Source organism: Schistocerca piceifrons, chromosome 1 (genome assembly GCF_021461385.2).
Source record: "Schistocerca piceifrons isolate TAMUIC-IGC-003096 chromosome 1, iqSchPice1.1, whole genome shotgun sequence".
Lineage (NCBI taxonomy): Eukaryota > Metazoa > Arthropoda > Insecta > Orthoptera > Acrididae > Schistocerca > Schistocerca piceifrons.
In genome coordinates this window covers 1,082,217,098-1,082,230,323 of record NC_060138.1, presented here as the reverse complement: position 1 = coordinate 1,082,230,323, position 13,226 = coordinate 1,082,217,098, and positions in this window count along the sequence as shown.

Below are 13,226 nucleotides of genomic sequence, written 5' to 3'. Positions count from 1 at the left end.
CTAGCAGCAAAATGTGTGAAATAAGTGTTTGGAAATCGTTCCCTGTACAGCCTTTTAGCAGCAAGAGCATTGCGACGTAGTTCCCCTTTCACAAGGTGCATGTCAGCGTGTTCTGCTAAGCTCTTCCGGTTCTGCTCCATCATATTGTACTGTACGTTTCTGAATAGCACTGAGTAATGAATGGGTCTGTCTTTGATTCATAGCACATTTTGTCATGCGACGATGTAAATACGACACAACAGAACTACCTGATGGACAAGTAAAGTAAACAAAACCTGCATCATGACTTGCTAGTAGTCAGACTCGTCTTCTTGTTTCCTTGCAGGACATAAAGAATGTACATATAAATAAACAGCACAATTCGTGTGAACATGGATACATGTTAGTTGCGAGTAAGTGGAAAACAGTAATGATAGAGAAAGCTATAGACAAGTTTACTTCTGTGTCACCTTCAACTGGCTTCTGTGGCCCCAGATTCCCTACCTCAAATTTCTCAGTTGAGCGTTCTCTATATCCTGTTACGTAAACCCCCTGTACATACGTACTTCTCCTTCACAACAAGTACAGTGTGGTGCACGAATTACTGGCCCTGTGCCCGGATTGCCCGCGAATTGCGCACGAGCTATTGCCCCACCACCAACAGATACAACAACAAATTGATAAACCGGTAATACTTAAATAACGAAGAAGTAACAAATAAGCTAATGCGAAGGTTTATATTTACTGAATTTATCTTGTCTTTTACATTAAATTAGGTGCTGAAAACGCCCTCCTCGTTCTTCATTGCACTTTTGCGCACTGGGCGGTGTGGCCGAGCGGTTCTAGGCGCTTCAGTCTGGAAACGCGTGACCGCTACGGTCGCAGGTTCGAATCTTGCCTTGGGCATGGATGTGTGTGGTGTCCTTAGGTTAGTTAGGTTTAAGTAGTTCTAAGTTCTAGGGGAGTGATGACCTCAGATGTTAAGTCCCATAGCGCTCAGAGCCATTTCTTGCTCACTCCGTACCAAGTTAATATATATTCTGCGCAAGTTTGTCGGATCAGTTCTCGAAATTTCATTGCGAATATTGTCTTTCAAGTCTTATTATTTTGCTATTTGCGTGCAGTTTACCCTTTTGGCTGCCCCACAGGTTAAAGTCACAAATGGTTAAGTCCGGAGAACGCAGCGGCCGCAATACTTTGCTGACATTCTTTTCCTCTGTGAATCTTTCAAAACGTCGTGAAGTTTGAAGTGTGACCCGTCGCCCCATCCCCATGAAATACAGCATACGTAGGCTTATGAGGAAGGAGGGGTCAACTGTGCGTAAAATTCCACAATTATTAGCATATACACAACTGTTGTTTCAAAGAAATATGGGACCTACCATCCCACTTGTTGACAGGGCACATTACATTCCGCCTTTTGCACCGTGAAGAGGTTCCTCACTAACCGTATATGGATAGTTTGTTGACCAGGATCTGGTGCTCTGAGAGCTCAAAAGTCCTATTAGATGGAACTAAGCTTCATCACTCATGAAATACAGCATCGGATCCAACATTCCACTCACCGCTGTTTGACATAGCCAGGTACAGTAATTCACACGTTTGCCTATCTCCTTCAGTTCTTCGACAAATGTCATTCAGTAAGGTCTCGTCCCTATATGGTGAAAACGCATTGACAAGACCTACGCGAAACGTTCTATTTTTGCGACAATACTGGTATCGACCTCTTTGGCCTCTGCATCAATTGTGCGCGAGTACCCGTTTTCACTGCAGGTGTACGAACAGATGGGGTTCGATTCTTTTTTCAGTTTGCATCTGAGCCTGTAGTACGGTACGTTGTCGTTTGATCCTGTATACTGTTCTTTGCTGGAATGGAGCGCCAGGAAACACTTTTGCAAAACTGTCCCGCGTTTCCTTAAATGAACGGGTAGACACGTACGCCTTCACTGTTGCAATTATTTCTTCAAGAGAATACATCTCGCTGATGCATTTACTTCTTGAAACGTCCTGTGCCGGTCCGAGAGTCGAACTCGGGACCTTTGCCTTTCGCGGGTGAGTGCTCTACCAACTGAGCCACCCGAGCATGACTCACACCCCGTTGTCACAGGTTTTCTTCTGCCAGTACCTCGTCTCCTACCTTCCAAACTTTACAGAAGCTCTCCTGCGAACCTTGCAGAACTAGCACTCCTGAAAGAAAGGATATTGCGGAGACATGGCTTAGCCACAGCCTGGGGGATGTTTCCAGAATGAGATTTTCACTCTGCAGCGGAGTGTGCGCTGGTATGAAACGTCCTGGCAAGATTAAAACTGTTCTGCAAGGTTCGCAGGAGAGCTTCTGTAAAGTTTGGAAGGTAGGAGACGAAGTACTGGCAGAAGTAAAGCTGTGAGGACGGGGCGTGAGTCGTGCTCGGGTAGCTCAGTTGGTAGAGCACTTGCCCGCGAAAGGCGAAGGTCCCGAGTTCGAGTCTCGGTCCGGGACACAGCTTTAATCTGCCAGGACGTTTTATATCAGCGCACACTCCACTGCAGAGTGAAAATCTCATTGTGCATTTACTTCTTGTTTTAACCAAGTCGCAGCGTCAGTGTCTTTCGTGTTGACAGTACAAAACGGAGTCGCAACAGCTTCGAAACAATAGATGGCAATTGCGGGCGACAGTGAGCGGCCTAGCAGCCGGGGCCCGTTTTCCGTGCGCCACCCTGCGGCAGGTCGTAACGGTGCCGCACGGCCGGCTCCGGTGGGTTGGCCGTGGCTCGCGCTGTAATGAGAGACGGCGTGGGGCAGGCGCGGGCCCCAGATCGATGCCCGCCTCCCCGCAGCCCTGACCGGCCCTTATCGCGCTGTTAATTGAGGCAGCAGAGCCCGCGGGAGATAAAGCGCGTGCCGGTCGCGCCAGGCACCCAGGTGCCGCTCCGGCGGCGGCAAAAGGCGACCGGCTAGCGTCGTAAACACGCGGTCCACTGACAACCAAACAATTTCATACGACTTCCACCAGAAACAAGACACTGTGTATTGTCATATGGAGCGACCAAGAAGTTTCCGTTCAAATCGACATGCCGACAGGGCAAAGTCGCCGTGAGCATTGAGACAATCATCCCACCGAACCACCAGGCTGAAGAAATCTGCTTAATAAAACATCGTGTACAGCTGCGGCAAGAACTCCGTAACTACCTGCTGCACGTCCTCGTCCGACAGGAACCTTTGATCCTTCAAGATCATTTTTAAGGAACCGGAGGCGTAATAGCACGAGGAGAGATAAGGGCTGCAGGGCGGGTGTTCGATTATCTTCCACTTGAGTTTGCGTAACTTCTGCGCTACGACGTCTGCGATATGGGGACGGGGGTTATCATGAAGCAGCAACATCCTTTGACATGGCATTCGGTATGGGTGGTTCCCGACGACATACTGCCTGTAACATCCACGAGATAAATTTTAGCTACAGTGCGACGAGAGGAAATTATGCCTCTAGCAGTTATAAACATTATCTATTCGACATATAAAAAAAGTGAAAACGATGACAAATATTAATTATTTATATAATGTTTTATGATTTAATTGGACATATCGATGTGTATCATACAAAGACAATGATAATTGTAAATTCCTTTCATGATCTGCGTTTGTCTTATTTTGTTTTTACCTTTTGTTGGTTGGCTTTTGTGGGTTCAGGACGCAAGACGCATATCAAACTGAGGTCTGTTACGAAATTGTTATTATTTGTTAATTATTACTTGAGAATAGAGTTCATTATTATTATAAATATGAGTGAATAACTATTTGTAACTTTAATTCCTCTCTCATTAAGCATTATCTGTGTTAATTATTTCTTTCTGCTGCAAGGAGCGCAGCCATTGATGATAGCGGTTTGTATCGCGTTTTTTTGTCTATGTTTTCCTTAGAAAAAAAATCAAATGTTGTTTTCATGAAGTCTAAATAGTGCACAATAAGAAAGTAAAGTTTAATAAGCATTTCAAATATTTACCCTATTTGCTCTAACAATAGAAAGTCTCTATCAATTGTCTGCCGCCATCTTAACAATTATCTCAGCGGCAAATTCAAATTACGCAACTCTGCTGACATAAATGCCGAAGGTAATAAAAATGTGTAAAAATAAACGTGCACCGGTGGTTCCGAACTCATTTTAATGAAAATAATTCGAATCAGTTTGGTTCTTTAAAATCAGTGCTCATAGCACGATCGTTATAACAAACTTTTCTAGCTGATGTATGGAGCCGAAATTAATTAAGCACGAGTTGCGAAGAATATTGTTTCAGGTAACATACGTCATCGTTGTGCGCGGCTGATATTCGGTGGTTTTAATGATCATTTTGCTGAAGATAACTGTTTCCATCATAATCAATAGTTGTATAGAATCTGTTGTATGAACTGTGATTCAGTAACACTTACACAACTTACACACAACACTTTAACACGACGTTAACTTGGAGTTCTTTAGCAACTTGACCAAATCTTTAGCTGGGAGAAAAATTATTTAGTAATTACTCAATGTAATAAAATAAGATTGTCATTTTCATTTACAAATTAATAAAATACCAAACCACCGAATAACACAGCCAACGCCACATGCACCACACATATTCTTCACTCTCAGATGAATGTCAACCAGTGTTTGATCTTCACCAGCCAAGAAATGAATACGGGCACTTTGGTCCTAATTGGAAGCATTTGGTAACAACGTCGGCACGTTTGCGCATTTACCGCAAGTGCGTCAGGAACACACGAATTCCACACTAGTCCCTTGCCTACATGTCGGTGCTTATATACCCACATCGAACTCGCGCTACGTCGCAGATACTCTGCAACAACGCTCTCAAACTGAATCTTTTTGATCGCCGCTTACATTACTTTTAAATAATTATTATTCCATTCAAAACCAAATACTACTGACTATCTTTTTAACGCCCATCTTGAATTGCATCTGCACTGAGTTAAACAGCGTACTACAATAAGGTCGTGTTATTAGGGCCTTCCATCGTGCAGACCGTTCGCCGGGTGCAAGTCTTTCGATTTGACGCCACTTCGGCGACTTGTGCGTCGATGGGGATGAAATGATGATGATTAGAACAACACTACACCCAGTCCCCGAGCGGAAAATATCTCCGACCCAACCGGGAATCGTACCCGCGCTCTTAGGATTGACACTCTGGCGCGCTGACCATTGAGCTACCGGGGGCGGACAACACTGTGCTGAATGTTTCACAACAAATAGGCGCCGTTCATACAGATTCTCGTAACCAGCAAGAACAAAACGCATCATCGATGATGCAGCTAGCCATAGTGATCTCGTATGGACCTGGAACATTTTTTATAACATGAGTAGTGTTCATGAAGTGCCCTGTACTTGTCGTCCATGGGCAACAACTGTGGTAGATGGCTGGCGTATGAGACATGTAGTCCGACCAGGCTGACACCGTGATGCCGGCCTCACTGGCCGAGCGGTTCTAGGCGCTACAGTCTGGAACTGCACGACCGCTACGGTCGCAGGTTCGAATCCTGCCTCGGGAATGGATGTGTGTGATGTTCTTAGGTTAGTTAGGTTTAAGTAGTTCTAAGTGACTGATGACCTTAGAAGTTAAGTCCCATAGTGCTTGGAGCCTTTTTTTGACACCATGATGACTGGTGACTTCGTGCGTGAGAGCCGGCAGGAGACACGTGAAAACAGAGTACACTACAGTTCTTTTTATTCTAGATGGGCGTGAATAGTCTCGACCCTTAAACCCAGACACCATGCCCAACGGTTCAAATAGGCATAAGATCGCCGAGAAAGAGCTATGGAAACGTGGTCCTAGGTTCTCTTCACAAACGAATGCTGAAAATGTCTGATACCAGATAGCCGTCGTTTTGCCTGGAGGGAACATACAGCAACCCGGAGAGATCTGGTCAGTGCAGTACAGTGAGAGGACAGGTCAGCGATGTTCAGGGACAGTGCTACGTGGAGGTGTCGGATTTCATTGCTTACCATCCAGGGTAAAAGCAATGCTCCACAATACAACCTCGAACCTATCCCAGAACCGTCTCAACAATATTTCTGGAAATAATTCAAGATTACGGATGAAAAGTAACAAGTTTATCGCGAGGAATCGCCAATTATTGCATCGCTAGTACCGATATTGAGTGACTAAATTCGTCTGCATGTTTCCCCAATATGAGTCTGATAGAATACTCGTGGTATAAATCGAAAAAAAAGTGCAAGCACTTCATGGCCATCAAGAAATATGCAGGTGTTCCACACGGAAGCTCTGAAGAATGAAATAACTAAACAAGAACTGTTTAAATGAACTCGTGGTCGGTGAGTCACATAGGCGGCAGACTTATACTTTCGGTAATGTACATGTTAATCTGTATTGATTAAGGTTGCTGTGTGTTCCCTCGTGGGAAAAAAAAATATTCTGTTCGTTCTGGAAACGATATTTTGTCTCTTTTCTTTGTTAATATCTTGCAAGATGCATTACTTTTGAATTGCCCCTTCCTTGTACAGAGTGTCTTAGAACCTCTATTCGCAAGATGACGTGTAAGTTATTTGGTGAGTATATTTACGCTAACGACTAGGCCACTGCTTGAAGGGGCCTTCACGAGGGGACCAGTTGATATGCTTCCTACGATTTATTGATTCCTTAAGGGTGGAACCCAGATGAAGATTAAGCACCATTCGTAAATTACATAAGTCAATTTATTTAAAACTACATAACAAGATTGAAATGCTATCTTTATAAAATATTTAAAACAATTTTAGTAGTAATAAAAGTATTTCGATTAACACAGAAGAAGAGCCATTAGGCTCCGTTGGAGCTTTGAAATAACAAGCTAACAGTTATTCTGAACTGCTGATGGCAAACCATTGCTCAAATTGAATACAATTTAACAAGGATTATTGTGCAGTATTTAAACTTTACAGGAATGACACTTAACTTTACTACGAGCGTTGCCCAGAAAGTAATACACATTTTTTTCTTCAACAAGTCTTTATTGAATAAAATAACAATTACACACACACGAAAGAATCGTGTTTTATCTACACACCATATTTCTCCACGTAATCTCCATCCCGTTCTATGGCCTTCCTCCAGCGCGAAACAAGGGCGTGTATGCCCTGTTGGTTTCAATCCTTGTGCTGGTGGCGGAGCCAGTGCTTCACTGTTTGAACCACCTCCTCATCGTCAAAATGTCTTCCACGAATGGAATCCTTTAATGGCCTAAACAAGTGGAAATCCGAGAGGGCTAGATCAGGGCTGTAGGTTGGATGGTGCAACACTGTGCAACCCTGTTTTGCGATGTGCTCAGCAGTCCTCAGACTTGTATGGGACCGAGCGCTATCGCGTTGCAGCAAAACATCTCCTGGGTTGCTGTCTACATCTGTGGCGCCGTAATAGCTGGAAGCGCATCTTGAGTTTTGTTAATGTGTGGACACACGCTTCTGAGTTAATGGTACCATCTCTTGGCATCACATCAATGAGAATCACACCTTCATAGTCCCACAAGACGGTGATCATGACCTTACCGGCGGAAGCACTGCTTCGAATTTTTTCTTTTGTGGGGAGTGGGAATGGTGCTATTCCGTCGGCTGTCGTTCTCTTTCGGGCTGAAAATGGTGAACCCACATTTCATCACCTGTCACAATCCGGTGCAAGAAGGCCTCTCCCTCGGCTGCAGAACTTTGCAGCAAATGAAGACAAATGTTGTTCTGTGCGATTTGTGATCCACCGTTAGACACCCCAGGACCCACCTTGCACTTTTGAATATCCGAGAGTGCGGATAATTGCATCCACGCTTGCTTTGCTGATTGACAGAAGCAGCGCCAACTGCCGAGTCGTAATGCCTTTGTCCTCGCGAATGACACATCAGCTCACTGTAACGTGTGAGTTGTGACAGCTGTGGATGGTCTCCCCAACCACTGCAAATCGTGGAGCTCCGCCGAACCGACTTCTGACGACCTCACCTTCTTTGCGCAGCGACTAACTCTACTTCTGTCGACAGCAGATGCTCCATAGACTTTGCACAAGCGATTGCTAATATTCCCCACAGTTTCTTTCTCTACAGTGAGAAATTCAATGACGACACGTTGCTTGTAATGTACATCACCTACTGACGCCATTTTGAAGTTATCCTGCAGCTACGCTATCTGTCGGAAGTGACAGAAACTTGGTGCGCTCACTCAGGAAACTTCAAATAATACATACGTAACGTTCCGCATTCGTAGCATTGTTTTCGGCTGAGCAAAAAGTTTGGTGCATTACTTTCTGGGCAACCCTCATAATTAGAAACCCAAAAGCTGTACCAAAGTTAAAATAAAATATTACCAACGAGAGAAGTTACAGAATAACAGTGGTATCATAAATACAGCATCAGAATTAGTGCAAACTGCCGTATCCCCCAGGCGGTACTATCGTATTTTGTCGCCTCCTATTTTTTCTCGAAAATTTTTATTGAAAACACTAGGAAGGGATTATGCAAGTAGTAGAGTGGTGCTTCTAGGATTTCAGAAGGGAAGGAGAATCATGTATTAGGTAGATAAAAGTTATATTTAAGGTAACTTGTGAAAAGAGTGGTGCCTACCGGTATTCATTTTCTATTAATGCAACAACGGGATTCATACCACGGTTTCATTATACCTAGAATGAAGTGTAGCAATGCGTTGTTTCATTGTTTCTCTTCTCTCACTATTGTACGGCCTCGCTTTCGTCACTATCATCACTACTTTGAGGCTCAGATAACAACCAATCATTTTCATTTCTACTAATCCACAACATGTCATCCTCGAAACCGTCAATGGCACAAGAAATTCCAGTTTTTTAAAAAACTTTTCATTGCAATATCGACACCTATGTTCTTCCATGCACGGATTATCCACTCGCACATAGTCGATACTGGTGGTTTCCTTATCTTGCCTTTTGGAGCCAGCTGATGAGATCCCGCCGTGATCCATTCTGAAAATAGGCGTCGAAGATGTTGTTTGAAAGCTTTGCTGATGATGACATCTAAAGATTGAAGAATAGACCTTAAACCTCCAGAGACGATGACAGTACGGGACTTCTTCCGGTTCATTCTCTCCTTTACAGCTTTCACAAGATGACCCTGGAAACTGTTTACGCAAGAAGGGACTTCTTTTGTAATAATGCAGCTGGTCGGCTTCCCCAGACTTTCTATAACTAATCCACCATCAAATATGTTGTCATTCAGCCCCTTTCCTGGATCTGTAACTGAATTCCATGTCGAGTAGTCCCCTGTGGTAATGTCTTCCTTGTAAAGATGGCATACGGTGGAAGATTATTGCCGTCTGCTGCGATGCACAACATCACTGTGCATCTTAGTTCCTACGTCCCATTCATCTTCAGAAGCACACTTTTTGAGCCAGTTGAAGCAACTGTGGTATTATGCGGTGTATCAAAAAACACTGTCGTCTGGACAGCGTTACCAACCAACCTGAAAGAGCAAATAGTCATATTGCTACCGCAATTGTATTACGTAACGACGGAACTCGATTACCTTATTTGTGTAGTCTCGAGGCAAACGCTGGCACAATATGTTCTCATTCGTAGACTGGTATTTTGCCATCTCATAAAACAAACCGCTCAACCAATGGTTTCTTCAAAATCGTTTCTGTCAATGTTGAGCTTGGCAGCTATCTCGCGAGCTTTTGTTCTGAATCAATTCGTAAGGGACAGCACAACCATCATTCCGAAGGTCACTGGCATAAGCAATTGCACCATTATCAATTTCGGGTTGTTTCTCTGTTTTAGGCCCACAGAAAAATTTGGAGCTTGCCTTTGCAACTATGAGTTTATATCATCTTGTTTCCACAAATACCGTATTGAATTACGATGAACGGAGAAATGTCTTTCGGCATCTTTCACTCCGTTTGTATCGGCGTAAGCTAAAACATTTAATTTAAATTTTGCTCGTGACTCGTAACAAACCGATCTAGAAACACGTAGCTCCACTTTTCAAATTTACGGTATGCTGTGAACCGCGATATTAATAAAATAAATTTTAATGATGAAAAATGGTAGGGAGGGAGGGGGTGGGTGAGTTTATGTGACAAAATACGGTATTTTATCACGTCCGCTACCCATCTGGCCGACTGACCCGCTGCAATAGCCTTCAAGCTAAGCACGAGAGCACAGAATGTCCACAACACACAAAATACTCTCTCAGAAACACACATAACAATTAAATACCAATTCAAGCCTCAGACCTCAATATCGGGTGTGATTTCACCTCAGGACAAACCAATAAACAAAATCTTCAGGTGAGGGAGTTAAGAAAGCAATAAATGAATAGTTTTAAGATGTTATCTGCCTCACCTTCCCCCAACATAGTAAACAACTTGCAAGGTGCTCCAAAAAGAGGTCAAGTGAAACTAATGCTAAAATTTATCACAGGAGAAGAGAGCGCACAGAAATAGAAGTGCATGAAAATTTAAGTAGGCTCGCTCACACTGCTTTTAAAACTGAACAAGCACACCACAGGACGAATGGATTATTGTTCTGCCGGCCTGGGTGGCCGAGCGGTTCTAGGCGCTACAGTCTGGAACCGCGCGACCCCTACGGTCGCAGGTTCGAATCCTGCCTCGTGCACGTGTGTGATGTCCTTAGCTTAGTTAGGTTTAAGTAGTTCTAAGTTCTAGGGGACTGATGACCTCAGAAGTTAAGTCCCATAGTGCTCAGAGCCATTTTTTTATTGTTCTGCCCCGGGTTCCCGGGTTCGATTCCCGGCGGGGTCAGGGATTTTCTCTGCCTCGTGATGACTGGGTGTTGTGTGATGTCCTTAGGTTCGTTAGGTTTAAGTAGTTCTAAGTTCTAGGGGACTGATGACCATAGCTGTTAAGTCCCATAGTGCTCAGAGCCATTTGAACCATTTTTCTGCTGGCTGATTTGCTGTTTAACCTCCCCTCGAAAAGGACGCAACTTACATAACAGAGGGGCCACAAGCAAGTTGGCCCGCTCGGTTTCGCAGCTTAAGAAGTAAAAATACAACAATAGAAACAATATCCTCAGCACAAAATATAATCAGCAACGTTAACCCATTTCTGCCCAGGGTGACATATATGTCACGTAACCATCTACTGTTTCTTACTCTCGTTGCCAACAATGAATGCATCTGAAATGCCTGTTATTGTATGTTAAGGAATATTGTTGATACCTACGCAGGTTTCAGGCAGTAGAAAGCAGGAAAAGGACAAAGCCTGGTTGTTCATTTACTGAAGACTTTTTCTGGATGAGATTATGTCTTGGTATAAGAAGTGAGTACTATTTTCTGAAGCGATATGCCACACAGTTTTTAAAACTTTCGATAGATTATAGCGTTAAAGGCGCTGAAATTTATGTTATAAGTTATCTACAAAATGCAATTCATTATTATGGTTCAAAATTCAGTTTTTAATTTGTATTGCACATACGTTGCCTTAGGGAGAACACTCAATATAATATTTCCTTCTTTCTTAGAGGCCTGTCTGTGCATGAAATCCTGGATATTCTTGTGGAGGAAGGTGCAACGGATATATTTATTGTGCCTCCTGAAGCTGAAGACGAGTCAGATGAAAATTCTGGTGAAGAAGATGGGGATGGAAAGATAGATATTCTTGGACCAAGATTGTGATGATAGACTTGACCTTTCAATCACGCAAATTTTAGCGCTTTTTCCACTGTTAATAGGTGGTTGACCCGACAGTTTAACTTTATCGAGATTTAGGGTTTGCTTGATATCCTAAAACAGCTTCAAGTATATGCTGGGACCATTCCTTACCTTTCCCGACTTTAAACATTCCGACTTTTAGCTTCGCTTCTAACGACCTCGATGGCGACAGGATGTTAGCTCCTGATCTTCCCTCCTCCCGTCGAATTTAAGAAATTGATAGTCTTTACTTTCGTGAATAATCCAACAGCATATTACACGTATCTGAAATCAGGCGTAAGTAGTCGTTTCAAAAACAGGCAATGTTTTCAGGGTGAACAGACAGCCGTGAGAAGTTAGCACCCCTTTTTCGAGAAATATACATTGTTTCCACAGTTCCTGATAGAAGTACCATAGTTCTAGAGTTCTTTGTACAAAATTTCAATAGTTCTGCAGAATTTAGCGAAGAAAACAACAATACTCGTAAAAATTTTCATATCGAAAACATTCTTTGTCAATTTCCGCAAAATGTAAATAAGTACAAGAGTTCTGAGCACAGTTTTGAACAGAGCTCCAAGAGTTGTTTCGAAAATCCAAATAACATTTTTTACTGCAGCTAATATTTTACCAGGTAATTACATTTTAATGATAAAATCTTTTCACTTACTGTGAAGTTGGCACCATTTTTTTCAGAAATGTATATTTTTTTCAGTGATCTTGATAGATATGGCATAGTTCTAGAGTTCTTTGCACAAAATTTGAATAGTTCTGCAGAATTTAGCGAAGAAAACAACAATACTCGAAAAAATTTTCATATCGAATACATTCTTTGTCAATTTTCACAAAAAGTAAATTCGTACAACAATCCTGAACAGAACACCAAGAGCTCTATCGACAATCCTCATAACATCTTTTTGTGGCGATGATAGTTTATACGGTAACTACTTTGATGTTAGACCCACGGTCTCCACAGAAAAAAGTAAATTCGTACAACAGTTTTGATGAACAGTTCTGGTTAACACCCCAAGACTTCTATCTATAATCATAATAACATTTTTTGTGGTTATAATAGTTTGTAAGGTAATTGATTAATTGTGGGGCTCACTTAGTCTACAAAAAAATTATGTCTATTCGTATGTTCTGATGACAGCTCTGGATAGCATTGTAAGAGTTCTATCGAAAATACTAGTAACATATTCTGTGCAGGTAATTGTTTACGTAGTAACTGCATTTAATAAGGAATGCTTATGACCATTTCCCGTGAAGATTGAACCCCTTTTACGAGAAATACACATTTTTTTCATAGTTCTTGATATATATGCAATAGTTCTAGATTTCCCTGCTCAAAACAGGAATAAATCTGCAGAGTTTCGGGAAGAAAACAATAACTCGGCAAAATTTTGGTATGGTAAAAAATTATTTGTCAGTTTGGAAAAAATAAATTTGTATAACACTTCTGTTGGCAGTTCTGGATAGCACCCAAAGAGTTGTATTGAAAATGATAAGAACATTTTTGTGGCGATAATAGTTTATACCATAATTGTTTTAATCTAATACTCACTTTCTCGAAGATAGCAAAATTCGTAAAATAGTTCTGATGACAGTTCTGAATAGCACC